The sequence below is a fragment of the Cydia strobilella genome, chromosome 13 (assembly GCF_947568885.1).
Source record: "Cydia strobilella chromosome 13, ilCydStro3.1, whole genome shotgun sequence".
NCBI lineage: Eukaryota > Metazoa > Arthropoda > Insecta > Lepidoptera > Tortricidae > Cydia > Cydia strobilella.
This window is the reverse complement of record NC_086053.1, coordinates 12,408,176-12,434,339: the sequence shown is the minus strand read 5'-3', so window position 1 is coordinate 12,434,339 and position 26,164 is coordinate 12,408,176. Positions and strand designations below refer to the sequence as shown.

General features: G+C 36.8%; 1 protein-coding gene across 4 annotated transcripts in view; it reads right to left on the bottom strand.

Moving 5' to 3' along the window:
• Positions 1-26,164, bottom strand: part of LOC134746777 (kinesin-like protein unc-104) — a 120,705-nt gene that overhangs the window by 72,513 nt on the left and 22,028 nt on the right. For all 4 annotated transcript variants that reach the window (XM_063681307.1, XM_063681311.1, XM_063681312.1 and 1 more), the window contains exon 2: positions 23,049-23,088. The gene's annotated coding sequence lies outside the window, so the exon portion shown is untranslated. The remainder of the gene's footprint in view (positions 1-23,048; positions 23,089-26,164) is intronic.

The window sequence follows — 26,164 nt, the reverse complement described above, 5'->3', positions numbered from 1 at the left end:
ACTAAGAGCTTCCTCTGTATATATTCCATCGCTGCTCTCTAGCCTTTAAAACTGATTGTTAACTAAACGAATTACCCGTGCGAATAAAATGTCAGCATAAATCCAGAGCAACTTTTAATTTTGAATCGCTACAAACGATGGAATAAATCGCGTTAATTAAAAGCGTTCAAATACGTTTTTAATTGCGCCATTAAATCGTAAAAGTTCAGGCTTTTCTATTGGTGGAGTCAGGTAAAGAAAAAGGCCTATATATAAAAAAGGAAATTCCCAATGTAATATCAATAAAATTCATTTTGAATATAACAGTTCGTTGTGCTTGCACAGAAACGACTGCCCTTTAGAGAGAGAGAGAGAGCGCACATAGACACGTTTTCAATAATATAATTTTAACACGTCAAATGCATCAGTATGTGTAGGCGTCGACAGTTTTTAGATGGTTTTCCTCGTTTTGTCAAAATAGCGCTAAAGGTTGACGAACTCGGTACCGAAGTGGGCCTTAGTAGCGAAATACCAAGTCATTATCATTATCATTATGTTTCAGGTTGTTGACCTTATTAGCCAGTTTAACTCCACGTCAATGAGGATATAATAAGATAGAGCGGTACTGTCATAGTAAATTTTGTAACCACTGTAAATTCACTGCCATCTATCGACATACTTTAAAACTAAGAATGAAGATTTATAAAAATTCGTTAAAATGTATTTAAATATGGATAAATGATTTTTTTTATTTGCATTAATTATTTTTATATGATTTTGGCCCATGTTCTTTCACTGGTATGCGTTAAAATTATAAATAACAAACGAAACAGTCAACGCCCTCTATACGAGAGTAGGCCAAAACTAGTGACGCCATCTGATCGAGAATCAAATTTTCGTGATTTTCGAGGCACGTTTTTTCCTTAGACTGTATCCATCTATTACGGAGTTATATCTATCTTTGCTCCACGTGTATGGATCTCTTTAATGTGTGTGATTCATACAATCACATAGTCGTAATCTCGAATCGAACATTTGAATTAATCAAATCGTCAGTTCTTTTAAAACCGTTTAGGTACTTTATAGAATTATTATGTGTATATGTAGTGAAGGATATCTTATCTTATAGTTTCGGGGGCCCTTACGGATACATTTCGACCCATAGGGGTGTTTTGTGCAGTTACTAGTGTAGTGAAGGGTAACAAAGAAAACTAAGCTCGTAGATTTTGTTTTGTTTTAGACTGTTTATGTTAACATTTCTGTTGCTTACAACATTTAAAAGCTGTTTCAAGCTGCAGCGTCAAATGTAAAAATAGCCTTAATGATAGCCAACCTCCGGCAGAAGACGGCACCATAAGAAAAAGAAGACAACATTTACATTTGCTGCTCACAAGTATACGAAAGATCGATAGCTTTCCTTTGCCATACCTGCGCGTTATACTCAACGTACTTTTCGTACAATCCATCACTCGCTCCAATCACTTACTCAATTTAGTACTCACTGCTTCAATCTCTCAGACTACAAATCCTGAAAATCAATTTAAGCCTTTAAGCCTTAGACATAAATACCAACAGCTGTAAATCGAAGACTGTATAGTTAACTTCTTTAACAGCGATCAAATGTAACTCCATCACAATTCATTAACGGCCCGTTTAGAACTTTAAGATATCCATATCGTTTCTAGACCTAATATTTGACGTATCTTAAAGTTAGAATCGGGCCGTAAGTCCGATCAAAGCAGAACCTCCTACGGAAGCTACTACCTTATTTTACTTCAACCAGAGCCAAGCGCATAACGATATTCTACGAATACAAAACAGGGATTTTACTTATGACCTATTTTCCTACTTACATGTCTGCGAAAGTGTAATTTATTGTTGAGTAATTAAAGTCGAGTTTAGAAGTTGATAAGGTCTTTAAGAGCCTACTGCTCGTACAAATATCGCGTGGGACAAAGGTCAGAGTGCCACGTTACGTTCATAAACGGAATTCGTCAGAATAAGCTAGACCACAAAAGGTTTACGAGTTACCATTTCAACAGGCTTTTAGGAATTGTATTTGGCTTTTAATTAATTTTACTAGACAACTAAATTAGGGTTTTATGGCTAAGTTACAGAGAACCTATAATTATATACAGAAGGTATTATAAGGTTTATTTATATTGCAATGTTTGTTTGTATGTATTTATGTATGTATGTTCGGGTCAAATCTTGCAAGCTTAATTAGACCCACTTCCCATTATTCAATAGAGTTGCAACTTCACATATACATATGCAAGTTGGGTGACAATGCAATATTATGGTACCATCGAGCTCATCTGATGATGGACACAGGATGTGGCCATAGGAACTCTGTGATAAAACAACGCAACCTAAATGTGATTGAGTTTGTTAGAATTTTATCGACGAGTATTATTTAGTTGCCTGTTGAAAGAAAAGTATAGTCGGCGATAAAAGCTTGTATCATAAAAAATTTGGCTGCCCTTATCGCCGTGTCAGTTTTTTTTTAGCTTATTCGCTATATCTATATCTGCACTTCAGAGGGCATGGCTAAGGGATTAAAAGCAACTTGTCGGTTCATATCATTCCTTTCTTACACGCAAAATACTCATTATAACCTATTCGAGCTAACGAACTATTATTACGGTGTCCGATTACGGTATATTTACGGAGCAAATCAGGCGTAGATAGCGCTACGAGTCGTAACCGCTCTACGCGTTTCGTAGACGCATTTTAGCTACGGGTTGACGTACGTATTAGCTTTGGTTTCAACTGACAATGACATTGTTTAGATAACGAATACATTATATAATTGCAACGTCATTAGAGAGAATTAAGGAGTATATTGTTCAATTTAGCCATGCACTTATGAATGTCAAAAAACCACCACCGCTTTTAACCCTACGCCACGAACCGAGAAGATACTCGTGCAAGAAACTTGGTGAGACTTGTTATTTTGAAAACAGTATGCATCTTGTAGCGAGAAAGATATGGAGTCGCATGTATAATTTAAAAAATAGTTAAAAGATGTATACTTCGTTCGTACAAGTTTTTTGATATTTGCATAAAATATAGATGCGGCGTTCTTTAACGATTCACATTTTTCCACGACAATCTCTGTACATTTCCTCGTTCCAATTCTACTATGGGGCGCATCCTTATAAATCATAAGAATAAAAAGCGAATACTTCTTATCTAAGAGAATAAAATATTAAAGCGGTTACGGGTTAAAATACGGTCGGTAATTGAACTTCTGGTTGATATTCACATTCATCCATCATTTATCATAAAAATAAAGAAGTACACGCCTTTACCATTAGAAATCTACTTAGTACTTACGTAAAAGGAGAACAGTAATCAGTTTAATGGGTACCAGATTCGGGCCAAAGTGTGTCAGACGCATTATTCTTAATTTTAGTGACGTGCCCTTCTAAACAATACTTAACTCTTTATTTTCTTAAGCAGAAATTAATGGTGTACTTAATACGAGTATATTGTTAATAAAGTCAGTCCAGCTGACATAGCACATAATAAATTAGGTGTTGCATTACTATAGCTTAGTAATGGTATATTATAATTATAGTAGGTATTATCCGTTTTTTTTTTTTCGATTTTATCAAGGGCACAGTATACTCGTACTGTGGTTCATATGCTACGTCATATTACACACATGCAAAGTGGCCGGGAAATACGAGACACGAGCAACGTCGTTCCTACTTTTTTTTATTTTTTTTTATTAGCCTATTTTGGTGTCCCACTGCTGGGCAAAGGCCTCCCCTCGTTTTCTCCACTCGACCCTGTCATCGCCATTTTCCCACCATTTGGGGTAAAATGCGTCCAAGTCGTCCCGCCATCTTCTTTTTGGTCTGCCTGAACCCCGGCCTGCACCGTCTATGGTGCTCCGTGGGTCCCACTCAGTAACCATTTTGGCCCATCTTTCCGGGTGCATGCGACAGACATGTCCCGCCCAGTCCCACTTAAGCTTAGCGGTCTTGACGCCTACATCTGCAACTCTAGTTCTGGAGCGTAGTTCCGTGTTTCTGATTCGATCAGTTCTACGAACACCTAATATACTACGCTCCATAGCTCGCTGGCAAACCTTGAGTTTCGATTTTAGGGCCTCAGTTAATGACCAAGTTTGTGCACCGTAAGTTAGGATGGGCAGGATGCACATGTCAAGGAGTTTGCGCTTAAGACACAAGGGAAGATCACCCTTCATTAGCGCTTTCATGGACCAGAAGCTCTTCCAGGCGTTCTCGATACGTCTATCGATTTCGATAGACCGCCTGTTCTCGAAGGATGCTATCTGGCCCAAGTAAACGTACTCGTCGACATATTGTATATCCTGCCCATCTACTACTATGCTATGTTTAGCTTGATTGGTCATCAACTGAGTTTTCGCTCTATTCATTGTAAGTCCAACCTCAAGGCTGAGGTCTTGCAGCATTTGTTGCAGATGTGATGACGTGTGGGAGAAGAGGACTATGTCGTCAGCAAAGCGCAGGTTTGTTAACCTCTTGCCGCCAACTTCAATGCCCATCGTCTCCCATGAGACCGCCAGCTTTTGAAATATCTCTTGGAGACAACTGGTGAACAATTTTGGAGATTACGGGACTGAATACGGGACCGGGTGCGTGCAATTTAATGCTAGCTGTGCTATTATTGTAAATAGTTCCAACGAGCTCAACATATGCCGGATCTATACCTTGATTCTGCATGGCGGAAAATATAGCGGAATGTTTGACGCTGTCGAATGCTTTGCTATAATCAACAAAAGCAAGGTACAGAGGGACACTGAACTCGTTGGATTTTTCTATTATTTGATTAAGAGTGTGGAGATGGTCAGTGGTGGAGAAGCTAGGTCGAAATCCGGCTTGTTCGGTGGCTGATGTTTGTCCAGCAGTGGGGCAATTCTATTTTCTATTATTTTAATAAATAATTTATATAAATGGGATATCAGACTAATGGGACGATAGTTATTTATGTCTGATTTGTCTCCTTTTTTATGCAGAAGTACGATATCGGAATGGCAAAATTTTGTAGGGACCTTGCCAGTGCAAATAATGGAGTTAAATAGTTTTGTTAAATGAGGTAACAAAGTTTTCTTTCCCATCTTTAACGCTTCGGTTGTAACGCCATCTACTCCAGGGCTTTTCAGGTACTTCATGCTCTTGAGAGCGGCGTTTACTTCGGAACCTGTTATAGGGGGAATGTTATTTGGGCTAGAGTTACCGTTTTGTATTGAAAATAAAGAGTCGGAAGAGTATAAAGATTTATAAAATGATGTAGCAATTTCTGTGATTTGGTCCCTGCTACTACATTTTTTCCCATTTTCGTTTCGAAGGCTTGTAATCCACGGTCTTTCTTTATTTATACCTTCTTTTGCCGTTCGGAGAGATGTATGGGTTTTTAAGGCTATTTCGACAAGTCTCGTGTTAAAATTTCGTATATCTCTTCTTATGCTTCTTTTCACTAGTCTGTCTAAAATGTTGTATTGTTTTCTGTCATGTTTAGTATTTTCCCGGTCCTCAATTAACTTTACTGTGTCTTTAGTGAGTTTGTTATTGTTCTTTCTACTTTGTTTTATTTTACTGCTGGCAGTTTTTATACTGTCCTACTATCAAATGTAATATGACTGGAGAACTCATTTTCTATTCTATCAATTTATCACTCATAAATCTTAGTCTCGTGACACCGGAATAAGTACGTACAGCGATCGAAGTAAGATTCAAATTCGAATGCACATGGTTACGTTTAGATAATCTAAAATAGTGAATTAGACATGCATCATCCAAGTTGCAAGTTTGACCCATTTTGTCTCAGTCTGTGCATAGAGCGCGTACTTTTGTTTTACGATTTGATGGCGTGTAGTGAATTTAGTCTAGTCAAGTATTTTAGTTACTAAAAGGCTTAGCTAAAAAGAGACTAAGTAGTGTATCGTAAAAATTTATGGTCCAGCTTAAACAGCTTAGTGTTTTTGTTTGATTGTAGAATTATTCGCGCGGATTTTATTTGTATCGCTAAGTTTTATTACAGAGGTATTTTAAGGACCATGACTAGAACGATCAACCTTATAATCAACAATTAAAACTCGTCTACAATATTACCCCCCCCCCCCCCCCCCCTATTCATAGAACTTTACAAGCCCCAATTAGTTAATTTAAGTATGTTTTATTCCCGTCTTACAAATACCTAATCAAATATAAGTCAAAGTGGCAGATTAAGACATACGATTAATAGGTAATTGAGGTTTGAAATGTGTTTATGAATAACGCCCTACATCGCTGCATTTTCACTATTTTCAGCGTCAATTGGCCTCTCGAGTCTCGCCTCAGCGCCATCACCCGAGCTTTCTCGAAGGCTTACAAGGAGTTAAGTCGGGATTTGACTTGCAAATCGACGCAAAACTGCTGCACTTTTATACGGCAACTCGACGCGGAAACTATATTTAAATAGATTTTATTTTATATACGTTTTCAAGCGTGGAAACAAATCAACACACTGTCGTTATAGTAGTAGTTTGGTATACATTATAGTAAGTAGTTGGGTATAGTCATAAGGCACAGGCTAGAATAATACATGGTGTGATTATAATTCTTCCACTCAAAGTCCACGTATTTAGCTACAATGTCGACCTTCACTTTGTATGCGCTCTTCCAACCTTTTCCGCATATTCAGAAATTAAAGCAAAACTTACGCCTTGCGGTACCAAAAGAAAAGCCCTTGGTGACATACGTGTCCGTAGCATATGAACTCTACTCTGCTGGCCAGCGATCCATTGTCACTAATCAATCCGCAACACTCACGAAACTCAAACACGCCCCCGCGTGTCTTTCGCACTCCGCGTTCGGAAATAATTTGAAATTAGAAATCTGCCGTTGGATACCCCCCCTGTATTTATTTGTGTCATGAGCACAGATATTTGTTCCTAGGTTATGGATGTTTTCTATGTATCTAAGTATTTGTATATGATATTGATATATATCGTTGTCTGAGTATCCACAACACTGGACTTCTTGAGCATACCGTGGGACTTAGTCAATTTGTGTAAGAATGTCCCTATAATATTCATTTGATTTTATTTTTATTTATTTAGTCTAATATAGTTATTATTACCTACATAGGCGAAATATGATGCTGAGGCGTAACAATTCTAACAAACGGGTTAAGTCCCATTTTACTGGATACTAAATTACTAATAATGAAAGTCGTGAAAGTTTAAATCAGCGAGACACACGGATAGGTACGGATAGGCACAGATTAAAGTTGAGATGAGATTTTAAAAGCCGAATTGGCCTTTTTATTCAGCTTCGGTTCGTAAGTAACGGGTAATAAGGCCAGAGGTCGAGGCAACGATCTCTCGCTTTATTTCAGATCTACCTCTGAACTTGTTACTTAAAGTTTATTGAAGACTACAAATTTTCAAACGAGCTTTAGATTAAATTTTTATATTAATCAAGAGAACCTTTTTACGAAACTCTACAGTAAAGGATAGAATTAGAAAGAAAAACGTGGGTATTTCAGCCTCAGTTTTGTGTAGCTACGCTTGAAAAATGTATATCTAATTCAGGCTCGAAAAATGTTTAAACTGTGTACAAAGTTTTTAAACTGTGTTTACTAAAGCAACTTATCTAGTTATTCAGGGTACTTAGCGCTGCTCCAATTATACTTCGTTTTCTTTAGCATTAGAAAAAAGGTAAGCGATCTTGACGAGTCTTTTTTATCGGAAAACGCTTTTGAAAAATAAGTCACAGTAAATATTTAACAAATTATACCTACAGCACATATGTGACGTTTTCAAGCAAATGGTACCACATTGTCGCTTGTCGATAAGGTTAATTTCGAATTGAAGCTAAATGGAAATAGCGCCTTATTGACAACCGACAATAAGTAAAAGTTTGGTTGAAAATGGCACATATGATCATTTGCATTCGTTTACTTTCATAAATACTAATTACTATTTTTTTAAAGCGTTTTTCAATATTAAGACACGTCAAGATTGTTTACCATTTTTCGAATGCTAAGAAGAACAGAGGCGAGCTTATAGAGCTTTATTTTGTTCGTGTGTAGGACATAGTACTCATAGTAGTACGAGAGCGGCGCCGATGCTAAATGTGTAGTTACTCGACCATCGTAGAGACCTATTGGAATCGAAAGATTAGACGACTCGATTTTTTAGCGAGCCGGAAAACATCTACAATTTTTTTTAAATTTCGGGGGGTTGGTGGAGGGTTAAAAAAATCGTTAAGTAGATTGTGGATTTGGTAATTTTGGTCCAAGTTAAGGCTATAATTTTTCTATAACTTAATCTGAGAATTATTTGTACGCATTTCCTTAATCTGACGATCACAAGATCGACGCCCAATTCCCACATTGTAACCGTTAGATTAAGAAAATGCGAACAAATAATTGTCAGATTTAGTATTATCACAATTATAGCATCAAAATGATTGGTCATCAATCTGCTTAACGATTTGTTGAACTCCCCATCAACCAACGGCTCAACATAGACGGCTAAAAGTGGTAAAGGTAGACTCCACGGTGTAGCAAGATACTCATATTTTAAACTGACGCGCTCGAGTAAGTACAAAAATTCCCTCTTGGGCTCCCTGACTATGACAGATGCACGGTTAATTAGAAACATGTATTTTTTTACAACTGAAACTAAAAACACCACAATCCAGTATAGGTATACCCAATGATAACAGCTTTCACAAGGAGTCTAAATTTTTCATTAGCCTCCTTCCTTCCCAGTTCTGCTTGGTATTTTGAGTGACTTTCGCTGTCTTTCTAAAAAATACCTATATTTGAATACACGCGTAGCTAGTAAAATTAAAATATATAGGATCACTAATCGTCTGCGCAAAGCCTCCCTACAGCCATTTTCGGTATTTATGTAAGAGCGTGGGATGAAAATGGAGACTCTTTAGCCTAAATGGTTTTGTCCTCTGTTTCGCAACCCTCTTACAGTCTTTTGACATTTCTAGAATGAATATGCGCATTACGGTTCTATACAAATAAATGGTTGTAATTTAATTCAAGTGCGTATACAATAATTACATTCTTTAACGATAAAAATAGACTATAATAAACTTAAAATTAATAAATCTTAAAAGTAAGGGTCTTATAAATATTAAACGTCCTCTAAATCGCTGCCGACGGGATGTGTGTCCAAGGGCCCGTTTCTCAAAAGCTTGTAACTTGTAATACAAGCGGATGTCACTTTTTGACAGCTTTTGTTAGAAAGGGACTTCCACTTGTATTACAAGTTACAAGCTTTTGAGAAACGGGCCCCTAAAGGCTGGCCGCATTGCTATGTTGAATCGTAAATTCGTAATGCTTATAAATACGCTGAGCGAAATACAGGCCCGTCTTTGGGGTCCTGCGGCGTCTATAAGCCGCGTATATATGGACATTGCACATTTATATAGGTACTATCACAAAGTTATTACACTAACTACAACTAAACACCCTAAACTCCCCCTGTCAGGTGCTGACATCTACCTGACGTGAATTAATTCTGAGGACTAGGGGTATTACGTGCAAGTGGATTACACTAATCCTGTAGCAATTGTACTAATGAAATATGGAAATTTCGTACGTAATGCTAGGAGTGTTTCATAATAAATAATTTATCTTTGTATGTCAACATTTAAATTTTGATGCCTTTTTGCGCAAGCATTTCTGATCGGTAATTCTATGACTTATCACTGAATAACTAAAACATAATGTGTAATTGTGAATTGCTTAATTTACGGAAATATTAGGTACTATTATAGGATATTTGCTAGCAGTATTCCTGTTATTTTCAGAGTTAGCATCAATCTGAAATTAACCAGACTGATCAATCAAATGATAAAAGCAATCGATTTAATCTAATGTTATTTACGCGTCAATCACCACTCACAATTAAGCCCTAACTGTCTGTAAATAATTTAATTTCTGCATACACGAAAAGTGAGTGCCAATTGATTTCGATTCGACCGGACATCGCCAAAATAATAACAGTAAAGACGTTATACTTTACAAATTAAACAATTATATTATGTTCCTTTATAGGCAAAAGGGTATTCTAGCAGTCAAAATCAAAGACTACTGATAAAAAAATGGAACTAAAAATCATTCTTGTTACAATTGGCAATAAGAGAAAATTTTACCTCAAAACGTGCCAAGATGATAAGATTGATACAGCTGCGACCCCTCAGTTTAATGACATCTGATCGACTGACAGGCCGTTTATCAAGGGACCGCTGACGGAGGTATCGACCTCGGGGCAAGGCCAACGGCCATCACAGTAATGCCCTTCCTACATTCCAGTCATTAAAACGCAATTAATTCAAAGCAGTACTTTAGAAGGCGAGTTAAATTAGAAGTATACTGGCTTCTGCGTTAAATAATAAATTCCGTGATAAGATCCTATGGTCCTTCTCCGGGACTTAAACTATCTCCATAGGTGCAATATTTCATTTAATTCGGTTCAGCGGTTTAAGCATGAAGAGGTAACAGACAGAAAAACTTTCGCATTTATAATACATACTAGTAGAAATTAAAATTAACGAGTAACGGGGCTCGATAAGATGCGCAACGAGTACGTTCGCGGTAGCCTCGGAGTACGTGATATCGTCGATAAGCTACAAGAGAGTCGACTGAGATGGTTTGGACACGTTAAAAGGAGACCTCCTGATTACATCGGGAATGTTGCTATGGATCTGAACATTGCTTGGTCCAGAGGAAGAGGAAGACCGAGGATGAGATGGGTAGATACCATAGCAGAGACACGAGGGACTGCGACTGCGACGTTTCAGTAGACGACACGTCCGATCGTGCGAAGTGGAGAGAAAGGACAAGAAAAGCAGACCCTACAATCAGATGGGAATAATATTGCTAAGGAGAGAGAGAGAGATTAGTAGAGATTAAAACTAACACCTGATATGGTTGTACAGATACGTCAGATACCTACAATAATATCTGACCTGACCGGCTAGCATAAGTTGCGTTCTCGCGCGCGAGTCCATACTTAGTCCATACATAGTCGTAATGGAGTAGCTCGCTCATGCTATAGTGAAGTCGCGTAAAAATAAGTTCACTCGTCAATCGTATTTTTGGAGTTAGATATTTTGCTTGATATGTCGTGTCATATTTTATTATCTGTTCCAGTGAACTTTTATTAACATTCACAATAAAATATATTTCAATTAACAATCTATATTTATACAGAACCTCCAGGATTATCATGTCATGGCCAAAATAATACAAAAATATTTTCAAAGAATTCAATAACATTATGGCCTAGGATTACCTTTCAGGAAATCAGGACACATTCATGTTAATAACTTATCTCTCTCTCTCTCTCTTCGTGCTGGACGAAAATGTGCGGCAAAGATGACACTTGTCAAAAGTCAGAATCTTATTAATGACATAGATAAATAAAAAAGATAATCTAAAAGGTTGAAGAAGGTTTAATACTATTTATTACCTCAGGAGCTACTAACACATACAGGCTGCTCCAGAGTAAAAAAAAATCGTATTTTGTTAATTTCTTCGTAACCGATACACCGGTTGTTATGATACTTTGTATACTGGTTCTAAATACCCTAATCACCCTAATGCATAATAATATGTACATTTGAGCTGTGTCCAATGGCTAGGGACACCCTGTATAAATAAAAATCATATATTCACATTTCACATAAGATTGATCCATATAAAATTAGGTACAAGTTAATATGATAAAAAATAAAGATTATATTTCGAATGTCATTATTAATACAACACGTTACACGAGTTACACGAGTATGTATTGTCGCAATTTTATGTTACTATACTTTATTGGATAAAAAATGTTGACAGAGCGTTTAAATAAAAATAATATCATCGTTTCACCCTATTATACCCTTAGAGGCTTTTTATCGCACGGAAAATGAGAAAAAATAACAGGATCATAAACATATCCATTACGGTAAGCAGCCTGTCAGACAGGGAGGGTATAAAAAAGGAGAAACGGTTAAAATGTAATTGACCGTGAAAAAAAAACGGTATTAATAGGACAACAATGGCGTTTGTAAGTAAGTACAAACAAACCTGGCGACGGAAACGTTCACATCGATTGACGAGCGGCCCGGCGCCATTGGTCAGCGGTCGTGACGTCACGTGCGGTATCGACCCGACGCCTACGGACGCGCATGCGTCGCGATCGAACCTCGCACCTGATTGGCTCTAGCCTTTGCCGAGGCAACGATTGACAGATGTAACGAATTTACGTTCCGAATGTGCACTTTTGAATTTTTCATTTGCTTACCTGTCTTCGTATTGGGTTGCGATTGCGACGACAGTTAAATTTAAAATTATTCGAGTCGAAATTTCTGATGTATTATGATGCATGAAATACAGCGAGACCATTAAACGAGCGAGGGGAGTTTAGATTCTGTCTGGTTTTCTGATTGATTTTATTTTTTGCGCTGAAATAAACAACTGATATTAAAACTCTGTTTTATTTCTAATCTAGAATTCTAGATTGATCGTACGACTGCTTGGTACCATGCGATGCCTAGATTTAGTCTTAAGCAGCATACTACAAGAAAACAACCACGGAACCGCCCCTCCGTCAGAGTTAAGGTTCGCCCACATTGGTGCTCAAACACGTTAACGAACCGGAAACGCAGTGACGTACGTGACTCGTGCGTCACGTTTTTTGCCGACGCTCCATGGATTGAGCCGCATCAACATAAACAACAAAAGCAACTTACTACAATCCCACCACGGTGTAAGGACTACCTAAGTACCTAGTCAGCGCTTTGAAAACATTGTTGGATTCCGTAGAGGAGCTGTGAAGGTTGTTAGAGTAAGTGTATCACGCAAAATAGGTACAACGGTTGTCGATTTGCGGTAAATATTCAGGAAACTTCCTAACTTATCTACAAATGTCTACTATTAATGATAAAGCCATGATATAAGACAACTATTCGCCGTATCGACTAATTCCAGTTACACCTCTAAACGAGCGATTTCATCGTTTTCCCGGAAGCCACGAACTAAGGGCCATTGATCGGTAAACGCCAAGGCAAGGCCAAGGCCTTCAATCAGCCCTCGGATATCGCGGCAGCTCACAACACGAGGGCGGGGTGGGAAATAATATATTGCATTGATATATCTGTATCTGAAAGAAATAGGGAAAAGCATCCATTTCCCAAAAAGCTGTCAATCAAATTTACTTAGACTTGCAAGAATGTACGACTATGGCCACTTCTTATAATCCTTTGGTCTCTACTTGTACGCTAACGACTGTAGGTACATGGAACTGTACAGGACTGTTCTTTTTTTTTAACTTCCGTGCCTGCGATTATTGTTTTATTTTACTACTGATTATGTTGAATTATGTTGCTATTAATTATTTTTTAGCAATCATCATACTTGTAGATTCTTATGAACTGGTATTTATGTAATTTGCTAAATATGAATCAATAAAGCCACTGAAGTTATATAATAAACAATATTTTTTTGTTTAACGATAGAATTCGCTTGTAATTAAAAACATACGCAATGGAAAAACATTTAAAAATACGATGGCAATGAAAACAATGTAATTGAAACCCCCGGAGGCTGAATCATCCCACGCATGAAATACAAAGAGCAGGACAATGTCAATGCCGGCTCTGAACAAGTGAACAAGCAATATTTTACTTTTATAGCACCCGCATAAACCCAGCCACGCTTAAGGCCGAATTATGACACCAATACGGAATATAAATTGATTTATTATAGAAGATTTACATAGCAGCCCAGTCGATTTCGTGATGGATGCTAATAGTTTATATTTATGCTTCCATTTGGTTATATCCTCCAAGGCCAAAGGCGGACCAATATTGGTATGACTTATGCATGGTTTTAATGAATATTACAAATGAGAATATAGTCGACACAAAATAAATGACTTAAGGGGCCCACTGACTATCAGTCCGCCGGACGATATCGGCCTGTCAGGTAGAACAAAAATTTGACAGCTCCGAACAACTGACAGGCCGATATCGTCCGGCGGACTGATAGTCTGTGGGCCCCTTAACATCTGCCTGCGACTCGTAAACATTATGACTGGCGGTCTAGCATAAGTTGCGTGCTCGCGCGCGAGTCCATACTTGAAGTCGCGCTAGATATATGGAGTCTGGTTTCGGTCTGTGCTATATATTTCCCGCTATTGCCCCCCAGGTATTGAATTTTCAAAAGGCATAATTACCTATCAGGGCTTAAAACCAATGAATCAGAGCTATAAAAAGGTAACAGTCAGACCGATTGACATTGAAAGAGATAGTTTTACTTACGCGATTAACTATAATATCAATATTTATTATAACTATTTAGTAGTTTGGATAGTCAGAATAAAACCGTCTGTTTCATGCTAATGCGTTACTAAAAGTAGATTAATGGCAGTACCAAACAATGATTGATGAGCTCCTACACGTGCTGTCTACGTAATAACTAACAAAAGCTTCTTCAGTAATCGAAAGGTTCGCGATTCGCGAATAAATTCATTTCTTATGTTAGAAATCAGATCACATCGTAAAATTCGTAAACAATGTGGCTGAATTTTGGAATTTGGCGCGGTTTTCCAATAAAATTCAATTTGCTAGAATTACTTTCTTATTTCTAGGTATAATTTCAATAAGACACTTGCGCCAACACACACCAATATAGGGACATTCGTAATTTTATGTTTTTCTTTGTTTTTTATTGCGTAGTTGTGCATATTTTACTTGGCGATATTGTCTAGAGGATTTTAATAGAAACATATACTTATATGTTCTGTAGAACGGTCAACACAGTTAAGCTTAGGTTTAGGCTTGAGTCTGTTAACAAGTTTGGGAACAAATCAAATTATTTTATTAAATATTTTGATTTGTGTTTTTTTAAGTAGTCACACTACTATATATAAAAATTAAAAACTGTAATAGATGTCATATATTAAAGAAAAAGTGACGAAGCCCTCCAGTGGTGAAGGCCGGATTCGAACCGGCGTCTTTACCTATCGCTTCGTCACTTTTTCTTTAATATATGACATCTATTACAGTTCTTGAGTCTGTTGTTATACTGCCCCTGTACTGTCCCGTATTTAACTTAATGTAAACAAGTAAACGCACTAAGACGCTGCCATTTGGTCAATAATATAATCCCATAGATTCAGCCAACATATACCTTCTGAGTTTTGATTCTTACTCTATTATTCACATTCCTTACAGTCGAGTTCATAAATATGTATACATTTCTTCACCTTAATCCATTGCAATAAGGTGAAAAAATGTATACACATTTATGAACTACCGTTGGTTGCTTTTTTAGCGAATATGCAAATAAGGATCTTTATTTTATTACTTATCTTTATCTCTATGCTTTAAATTTAATTTAATTTATAACATGTTTTATAAAGTACATACAAACGTTACACGTGTAATTCGGCAAAGAGGCAAGAGTGAATTTATTACGGGTCCCTTCGGGTCATAACTCAGTTTGCACCGCGCCCGTATATTGCCAACAAGTTATGATTACGAGATCTCTTCGTTAAAATTTCATGTAAATAACTAAGAGAAGCCTCGTTAAACTTGTTGAAGGTAGTAGCAAAAAATAGGACTACCCTCAAAGTTAAGTAGAAAAAGAATAGAAAGGTTCCAAAAATCCCAAGTCAGTGGCAATAACTATTATTAGGTACTATGCCACCACAGAAACATGAATGGGTAAGGGTCTTGTAACTTGTATCATGTGTCGAATTTAAACTGTTGTGAGACATACTAAAATTCAATAATTTTACGGTTTAGACTCACTTGTTAACTCACTCATAGGAGAAACCGGACGCAACGTGTCCACTAGACTCGTTGAGCACACGGAGTGTGAAGAAGATGGACTGCAGCAACTCCGCAGTGGCAGAGCATGCCCTAGATACAGGCATGTCGCACTATCTTCGGTTAGACAAGGCGAGATTATACTGGTACGGGAAAAATGCTACGTAGGTACCACGTAAAATACATGAAGCGATCGAGATTGGGCGGCGCCCTAATTTCAATCGGGATAGCGGCTGGGCTGTGCCGCCAGCCTGTAATTCTTCAGCAGAATGCCAGTGAGTGTTGTGACAGTGTAGTCCTTTCAAAATTATTTTCAAAGAGATTAAGAGAAAACCAAACATTGATTTTAACTTTCACGATATTCACAAATTGTTGTTAAGCGCAGGTAGTTCAAAGTATTCAAAATTAAAAATATTGTTCAGGGTGAAAAAGTCAACGTTATAAACTCAGAACTCAGAACACAATGGGACGCCAAGTTTTGAAGACATAAACAAAGAAAGCTTATGGCGTTAGCATTATGATTGCATGGAACAATACGCGCCGCACCAGCGATATGTTACACAAGTTTATTCGGGTGTAGGGTAACCAGGTGCCTATTTCACCAACTTGACAATTGACAGCTAGCTACTGACAATTTCCTGTACATTTCTTGGTCGGTAAGTAACGACGGTACATAGCGTGCATGTTTACCAACAAGTGTTGGACCTGCAATCTACAGTGAATTGTCAAGAAAGACGATGTCAGTAAGTCTCCGGACAACTCAGGAATTTTGACCTTTCGTCGGGACGGGAAATATCAGGACTGTACCAGTTTACGGAGATGATTTTGGGATCGGGTTGCCGCATTTAGCACGAAAAATATAAGGCATTTGTATGATTAATGATTATAAAATATTAAAACTATTTTTTTACGTATCACGTATGGGGTTTCAGATAGTCGTCTCATCGAAAATCCGTTATTTTTCAATTCAAATTCAGTCAGGTTAGATGGATTTTGTTAATTTTAGGAAAAAAAAAACATTGCATAGGTAATGACTAATGAGATTAATGAGCATAAAACCGAACCCCGTTTGACAAGCGTCTTGTCATGTCAGAAATGTCTTCAAAGATCAAGGACTGTCTTTACATTGAGAAATATTATGTGGTAACCCTATTCAGCAGGAGCCCAGGGAATTGTGAAGTCGAAACATCTCGTACATCTCGCAGTAAACGATGTATCGCTAGACTTGTTCTCCATTCATTAGCTTTAAATAAAACATGCTGAAGCACCTTACTGCAGTTAGTAGTAAACGGTTTATTGGTCTTTCCATGTGTTATTTGGTTAGAACAGTTTCATAGTTTAGTGCTGCACAACAACACAACACACAACAAGTAACAAGTGGATATATTTGCATGCTTTCGGTTTCTGCATGAGGATATGACACTAATGTAAACATGACTTCGTAAAGCACTCTTAAGTAAATAATACTACACGTACTTAGTCAAAAGTATAAAAGCTTATTATATTGTCATCTCAAAAGCAATCTTAATATAAAAGTTCAAGTGACTTAAGAGTAACTCCTTCTCTTTTTCCTCCTTTCCCTTAATAGAGGACAATGGTTTTTGAAATGGGTATTTGTATTTTTTTTTGTGTCACGAAAGTGACAAACGCCTCTCGGATATGTCCCTGTAGCGCACAATAAAACATTCTAGTTGACAGGCTAAAAAAACTGTGTCGCAATTTACATACACTCGGCGAAAATACGTGAAATCTCTATAGCTAAGTTTGTGCAAATTTGTGGACCAACTTTTAGGCTTTCCGAAGGCTACGGTACAAGTTTATAGCGGTTACCCTCGAATTCAGAGCTTAGATAAACAAAAACTAGCCCGCCTTAACGTCAAATTTACGTTACAACTTCAGAACTTAAAAACCGGCCAAGTGCGAGTCGGACTCGCGTTCCAAGGGTTCCGTACATTACACAATTTAAACAATGTATTTTTTATGTGAAACGTGCGTGAAATGTCTTTAATAAACCCGTAGGGGTTGGATCAAAAACTAAATAATTAAGTCCGACTCACGCTTGACTGCACATTTCTAATAGGTTTTCCTGTGATCTATAGGTAAAGATTTATTTTGTGTATTTTTTTCAAAATTTTAGACCCAGTAGTTTCGGAGATAAAGGGGGGAATGCTCTGTTTTTGCATATTTTCTTGAATAACTTCTAAACTGTTTATCATAAAATTATAAAAAAAATATATTTGAGATTCTCACAATGAGCTCTTTAATTTGATATGTAACACGATATAGTTTGAAAAACTTAATTTTTAAATTTTCTCATTTACCCCCCAAAAGTGGCGCATGTTTAAAATTAATTACATGTGTTTACATTACATGTCTGTCTTTGGGTCACAAACTTACATATGTATACCAAATTTCAACTTAATTGGTCCAGTAGTTTCGGAGAAAATAGGCTGTGACAGACGGACAGACAGACAGACAGACAGACGCACGAGTGATCCTATAAGGGTTCCGTTTTTTTTCCTTTTGAGGTACGGAACCCTAAAAAGGAAACCATACTTAGATAAATTGTTTGTCCGTTATGTTATGGTCTTAGAAGCCGAAAACGTATCTAAATAAGCCAAAAATTGGGGACATTTCGTCTCTGTAAAAATGGAAAAAGCTCCTGATTCTGAGTAGAAATAATATATAAATTCAGAATTCTAACACAACAAATTTAGATGACAATTTGATCAAACATATTTTTAGAATATAATGTTAGCCAATAAAAAACGTTTGCTAAATAAGTTTTTGTCTTAATAAAATTTGACAAAGTAAAATCATGCCAAATGATTAAATATTTGACCAAATGAACTTTATGCAAAGTGCAAATTTGCTTAAAATTCATTTTGGAAATGAAACTACTGCAAAAATGAAATTTGGCGAAAGGTATTTGGCCCAAACGGAAGTACCTACACCATTACAGTCAGAATACGCCTCATTGGCGCTGAAATAAGTTGGCATAGCATTTACACTCAAAAAATATATAACATAACGCAATTTACACGACACTTTACTGAGTAATAGCGCAATGCGTAATATCTACGATTGCGTAATATTGTGCGTTATGTTTCCAAAATTCAATACTTATTATCGTATCCTTCTGAGAAAAGCTTGTGTTATACAATGCAAGTAAAGTTAAATAACAGCTTACAACTTGCTTTTCTCGATTCAGGTCACGTGCTTCGATAAAATACCGAGAACGTCCCAAGGAGGCGATGCATAGGCACACCCTTTGTTTGTATATGGCTAGCGACTAAGGCCGGTGTACCCTTCTTGTCACATCTGCTGTTTCTTGTGCTACGTCGGCATTTTCAGAAAATTAATTATCAGGGACAGGGAAAGGAAATGACACACGCAATCCCTCTCGAGCTATGTAACTGCTAGTCTATAATGTAATGTGGGTGGAATGGAATTATTAGTAGCGGAAAGTGGAGTCTGAAAGTTTCTAGATTCAAGATCACTATTAATGCAGGCTATTATGCTTTTTATTGCTTTTTCAACTGAAAACGGAGGCCTAGAATAAACCTTAGTTGAATTTTATGGGTTAGTACTTATACAATAATATTAGATCGCAAACAAGACAATACACTCACGTACACACAAGAAGGAATAATGCGTTTTTTTTTATCAAGTCTTTTTTATTTTTTATTTGCAAACTTCCGTCTAAAAAACGAATGTATAATTTGCTTTTGTAAGAAAAAGGTTTATTTTGTGGAAATCTTTTTAATCTTGACGACTCAAATAAATAAAATATTTAGGTACCTACGTTGTTTTGCCTGTTTACTAAGATATATTTTTTTGCAAAAATTACTTACTTAATTTTAAAAATTTGTTATGTGTATTGTAGGGAATAAATATATCTCAGTCCATTAAGAATTCGGTTTCAAAACAATGACAAGATTGTATGTAGTATATGTTTAACATTTTCGTTTGGCCATTAAAGCTGTCTTTCTACTGAAGCAGAGATGAGCGCAGATAAAAGGAGACGTGCAGGAATCAATCAATGGCATATGCTATGAATATTATTTGTAATCAAGCAGAGCCTGAGAGGATAACTACATGCCATAAATGCGAGTACATGCCATAAAGCTAGCTGTTTTACTGCGGCAATTTAGGGTGGTCCAAAAAAATAAAGTTTTGAATATTTATTTTACACACGGGTTTTTTTTTAACATACCTAAAATCATTTACTTATACCAAAATTTAGAGCAATTTTTTTAAACATCATTTAGAGGTCGATATGAATGAAACAATTCCGCCGTATAAAAATGTGGGCATCTCTGTCTGGCCATTATCAAAAAATACCTATATGAATATTCAACTTACAGCGCCTACATTATTTTAAGTAATAGTTCTTCGCTTCTGAGAAAAGAACAAGTCATCAGAAGAGGATGGAAGAGGCAATGGCGCCCGTGAGTCGCGGCCGACTGCCAATCAGCATTGCCTGTTTCATTTGTTTCACCCCTCGACTTAAGAGGCACACAAATACAGCAGAGGAATTACGTATTAATCTGACTCAAAAATATGTTTTTTAATACAGTTGCTCAAAAAGTGCTACTTTACGTAGCTGTTTAGCGTGCGGAAAGTTGGTTTTCGCGAACTAGTGCTTTTTACTTTTCCAATTTTTTTAAATTTATTCTTGTTCCAATTCATGACTACTTATTGATGAGTGTAAATATTAGTTTCCTTTAAAGGTCGTAATCAACATAAAAACCTACTATTAATGTAAGAATACGAAAAATATACATATTTTATATTTTATTACTTACCTCTTCATCATTATAACACGTCTATTTTTTTATATATTGAATATTGAAAAACCGTTCTTAATAAGTTGTCTGACTGGAACGGAACGCCTGTCAAAGAGGCGTTTTTTCTTTTTGCTTTAAGTTTCCAAAGGCAACATTCGATATTGTTTTTATAAATGTACGATACACAAATAATCGTAATTAACGATATTTGGGTAGTAATAGTACAATGTTTTATATTTACAATTGTTTCTGTCTTATAGGACATGCATTTTAAAAAAACTTTCATTGAAGTGGGTTCAATAATAATAACACCCAGCTAAAAAAACACCTCTTCATAATGTCAATGTCAATGATGTCACAGAATTAACAATATAAAAGTTTCGATTTCCTTACTTGTTGTTTTTTTTATTTTTTCGCAACTGTATTAAAAAACGTCGTTCGATACACGTGCGGAAATGTCATTCTTCACTCGTCCCGAGTGAAGAATGACGAAATATCTCGGTACTCGTGAAGTGATGACATACTTTCCGCACTAGCATCGAAATGTACTATTTACTTTTACTTTGATTTTTTTAGCGACGTTTCCAATTATTTGAAGTTCACAATTAATTTCTGTAAGCTCAAGCAATTAATCTTTAAATGGCAGATGATAAATCCAGGGCATACGAAATATTACGTCGCCTCAGGTTTCAGGCGAAATACGAAACCAATTAGAATCGCGGCCGACGAGCCTAGCTTTTTGGAGGTGGGCTAATTAAAGTGTCATGTCGGAATTTATTCCAGAAGGGTTAAGGTCAACTGATTACAATAGGGAGACAAAGTTTTTTTGAAAACGAAATATGGTGATATTGTTTATTAATAAAACGTGAAACATATAAAAAACTGTTTGATGCCAGACAAATTTTCGCTTTTTTTATGCCAGCAATATAATTATATTATTATAATTCTGATGCCACTTATTATTACATTGAAAATACCTCTACAGAGGAATGAATTTGTTTATCTAGGTACTTATAAGAAACGGACTGACCACATTTAGTGAATTAGTAACCGACTATTCATTATAATTAAAACGAATGATGGGTATTCTACCATTCCAATAAAAAAAATTGGCCAACATCATTCACCAACGTTAAGACCTGAAATTGAAATATAAGCTTACGGCAATAACGACGTTTAAAATATTAATGATGTTATAATATTCATTCACGTTAAAAGACTGCTACAGTCAGCAAATACACCTCATACCTAACCATCTTAAAGGACCCTGGCCCAAAAATACGTCGTCAATTTCTTTACTGCGGAATAATGTTAATAATTTGTGCCGTTTTCAAGAAAAGGTACCACATTGTCGCTTACCATAAGGACGAAGTTGGCTAGTATCTTTATACGAATAACCTGCCAGAGCGTCCTTATGGCAAGCGACAAAGTGGTACCTTTTGCTTGAAGACGACACATTTTAACTTATGTATCAAAGCTAAAGGAGAATATTTTAAAGAATAAGTTTTGTTTTAGTTAAATGATTGTAATATTAATTTTTAATGACATTTTGTAAAATACATACATAAGAAAAGTATTCCTAAAAATTATTTGTCAACGTATTTTGAGCGACCCTGTATAGGTTTAAAATGTGATAGGTTTAGATAGCTAAGCTTGCTCTTGAGATACTAAGCATACCTCCTGTTTTAGGGTCCCCGTTGACAAGCAGTTAGTCTTAGCAATTAGTAAACGGTCGAACGCTAAATTTAGCGACATGTAACAACAATTATGTCGCACCATTTCCACGACGCGACGTCGTGCGTCATATCGTAACATATCATAGCGAAACATTTCGTATCGTCAACGATGCTGTCAACTTTTAAACCCCCTTATTCAAAAACTGCAAACCTTTAATTTTATCCTTTTCTAACAAACACAAATGTATTATGACGGATATGGACAAAGGGCTTGTTAGACTTGAGCGTTTATGAATAACGCCATAAGTTTATTATTATTGAATGACGGCTGCAGCAGGGTTGCTATTGAAACATTACCTACCACAGAATAAATCATAGTATTATAGGAACAGAAGATTTACTCTAACAAAGCGCGTCAATTACGACAGATATGACCGCTATGTGGTGCAAGCGCGAACAGGCGTCCGTTCCGTAGCGGTGCGCGGCAACTACTATGGCTAGGCACCAAAATTGGTGTCGGCCGCATGTACTTGTAGCGACGCAACGAAATCGCGGAGTGAGCCACGCCTGACATTACGCAGGCGCTGTCACTGTCAATCCCCTTGATCTTCCATTGGTCGATGAATTGAACGTTCGAATCGCGGTAGCAATGCGTCAACACTACTATAGCAGTAACATTGCAACAGTAATGTTGCAGTCGTCATCCGAATATCACCTTTAATATATTTGTACTTATTCTTCGACGCTTCTCTTTAATTTCACTAATATAAACTTACCTTTGAAGGGAATTCAGTTGGAAACTCAGGCTGGAGACATCTGAAACAATAGGTAATCTATTTTAGTAAAAAGTATTTTTCCTTTTATTAGTTATTCTTCTGAACATTGTTAAGGTATGACAAATTGCATTTTTTATTCAACGCAAATTTATCAAATCGCTTTCCACCCAAGGTAACCACACTTAAGGGGCCCACTGACTATCAATCCGCCAGACGATATGTTCTAAGTGACATGCCGATATCGTCCGGCGGACTGATAGTCAGTGGGCCCCTTTAAGAGGAGGCTAACGCAAAATTGTAGTCTTTTATATTGATATTTAAAATGTTTTAATCAAGAGCAAATGCCATCAAAATATTTACACGGAAAAAAGACTAAATTTTCAAGGACAGACTCCAACTAAAACCTTAAACGGGTAAAGTTAGTTCGATAAAAAAACACGAAAACATGTCTAACTCGTTTATTTTCAGTTGTATATCGTTACCCTGCATGCCATAGCAGTATAATTTTATTATAAAATAACTAGTGATATTGCCGAGGGTTCTGGCGAGCAAATATTTTCAGAAGTACCGTCAACCGGGGTGAATAGGGATGGCTGGAGTGAATAGGGACAAAACTTAAAATGTGACTTTTCTGACAATTTCTTAGAAAATACCAACACAAATTGTATCATACAAAATCTACTATTATTTTCAATCGGTGTCGGCGCAGAAATTATGATATTCGCAATAGAACTAGGGTCACCGACATATCTCGCAGAATTGCGAATCTTAAGTGGCAGTGGGCGGGGCACATTGCTCGCAGAACTGATGGCCGGTGGGGCAGGAAGGTTCTAGAATAGAAGGTCGCGGGAATTCGGTGGATGCGAGCGGCACAAGATCGGTCGGAGTGGCGAGCCTTGGGGGAGGCCTATGTCCAGCAATGGACGTCTATCGGCTGACATGATGATGATGTAATTTGTGTGGGTATGTTGTAAGAAATTGTCAGGTATATTTCCAGTTTCCAGTGATTTGAAATAAAAGGTATAAACCGCGATGGGCATTTCTTCCGTCGCAAGTTTCGTGCAGCGCGCTATATATTTTGTCCTCTTCTAATTTCCTGGCTTTATGCCATTACGCCCCCTCTGTAGGTTTACGATTAGTCGATTAGTTGACCGACATGTGTACATACATACATACAATACTTCGATTATATCCTGTCCTAAAATAGAACTAGTCTAGACGCGCGACAAATATTAGATCTCCGGTTACCATCAATTATCCCTACATATAATATGCTTTCAGTGCCACCCTTATTTAGTAATATCGGTAATCAGTAGGGTTGACACAAGTTTCTTTTGCTTTATAGACACTAGAAACGTGGAATATTATAAACTCAAATAGATGTCATATACGAAAGAAAAAGTGACCAATGCCTCCAGTGCCCAGCGCTAGAATAAGGCAGGGCAAGTGTGGAGGCCTTGGTAACTTTTTCTTTCGTATATGACATATATTCTAGTTTATAATTTACATAGTACTGTTTCTACATGAAATAACAGAAATAAAAAAAAATTAAAACAATTTTATTTGTTTCCTAGTAGTACGTCAAATATTGTCTGCATTTAAATTTTGCTATTACTTTTTTTGGAACGATAATTTGTCTCAGATAATAAGTAACTGTCAATGACGAAGCGACTCATCTTTGACTAAAAGTAATTAAGGAAAAACTAAAGCTACTAACTTTTTCTCTATAGTTTTATTTGTGCAGCTCATTTCGTAGCTGCCAGAATATCTTGCACGACGCAGCGCACAAAAATACTTACCTGAGTGTTGCCAGATCGTACTACCTTTTAGTACGATTTTACGTACTTTTTGAACAGCATGCGTACTTAAAACGTACCCCGCCCAAAACCGTACTAAAATCGTACTTTTTGGCTAAACCGTACATTTTAGTACGATTTTACGTACTTTTCGTATGAGCGGTTCAAAAATATGCCAAAATGGCGTAGAAATAATAGTGACAGACCAAAAGAGTACGATTTATTTGCGTAAAAATTCGTGACTTTTTTGTTTTGGTATTTTTGTACCTTACTATTTTGCGTACTAATGTAGTTTTCGTGGATTATCAGTTTAAAAAGATAAACACTTCTGCTGTTTATGTTGTTTTTTGGAACAAAAAATGAAATTGTACTTTTTTTGGTAAAATCGCACCTTTTTTAGATCGGGGTCGTATTTTAGTTTTCAGTGCTCTGGCATCATACCTGACACAATATTATTGGTAGAACCACAAGAGCATGGCATATTTTGTGCAGTTCGCTGTCCAAGATTGTATTACCCGACTGTACCGCTACCATAGAATAAATAATAGTAATTTGTACAGAAAGTACAAGTACAAGTACTATTACGACAGATATCCGTCCGTTCCGTAGCGGTGCGCGGCAACTACTATGGCTAGACACCAAAATTGGAGTGGGCCGCATGTACTTGTAGCGACGCGACGAAATCGTGGAGTGAGCCACGCCTGCCGCTACAGTGTAGTGCACAGATTTTTAAAGTTCTTATTCGGTGCTATTCACAACGCAACTTTTCGTAAATTTAAAATAAAACCATATTCTGAAGAATATGAAAATAAAATTAGTGTAGCTAGTTTTAAAATTATCGTTAAATCGCAGTTAATGGAATAAACCTAAACAAAACTATAAGTACATCTCATCAAACTAACTCAGTCACAGCAAGTCGCAGACCGCCTGCAGAGGCACGTTTTACAGCTTCGTATCGTAAAACGGTGCCTGTATATTTAGCGTCCGACACTATAAATGTATACCTACTAGAAAATTCTAGGCGGTAAAAACTTGCAACGACTTTATGGAGTTCAGTTGATTATAATTTGTTCTGCAGTTTATAAACTGGGCAATTTTTATGGAACTAAAAAAGGAAACAGAATGATTTAAAAACATCAGGCTTATTTTCTCCAAGAAAAGCAGTTACTACGAAAAATATACGACGCTACAACGTGGTTGGTCAGTACATAATAAAAGTTCGTAACCGCTATCAAGTCGTAGCACTTGCGTAGCGCTTTGTAGAAGCTGCTACGCTCTGAAATACGAGGCTCGCCGACTATTTATATTTTATAATGAATA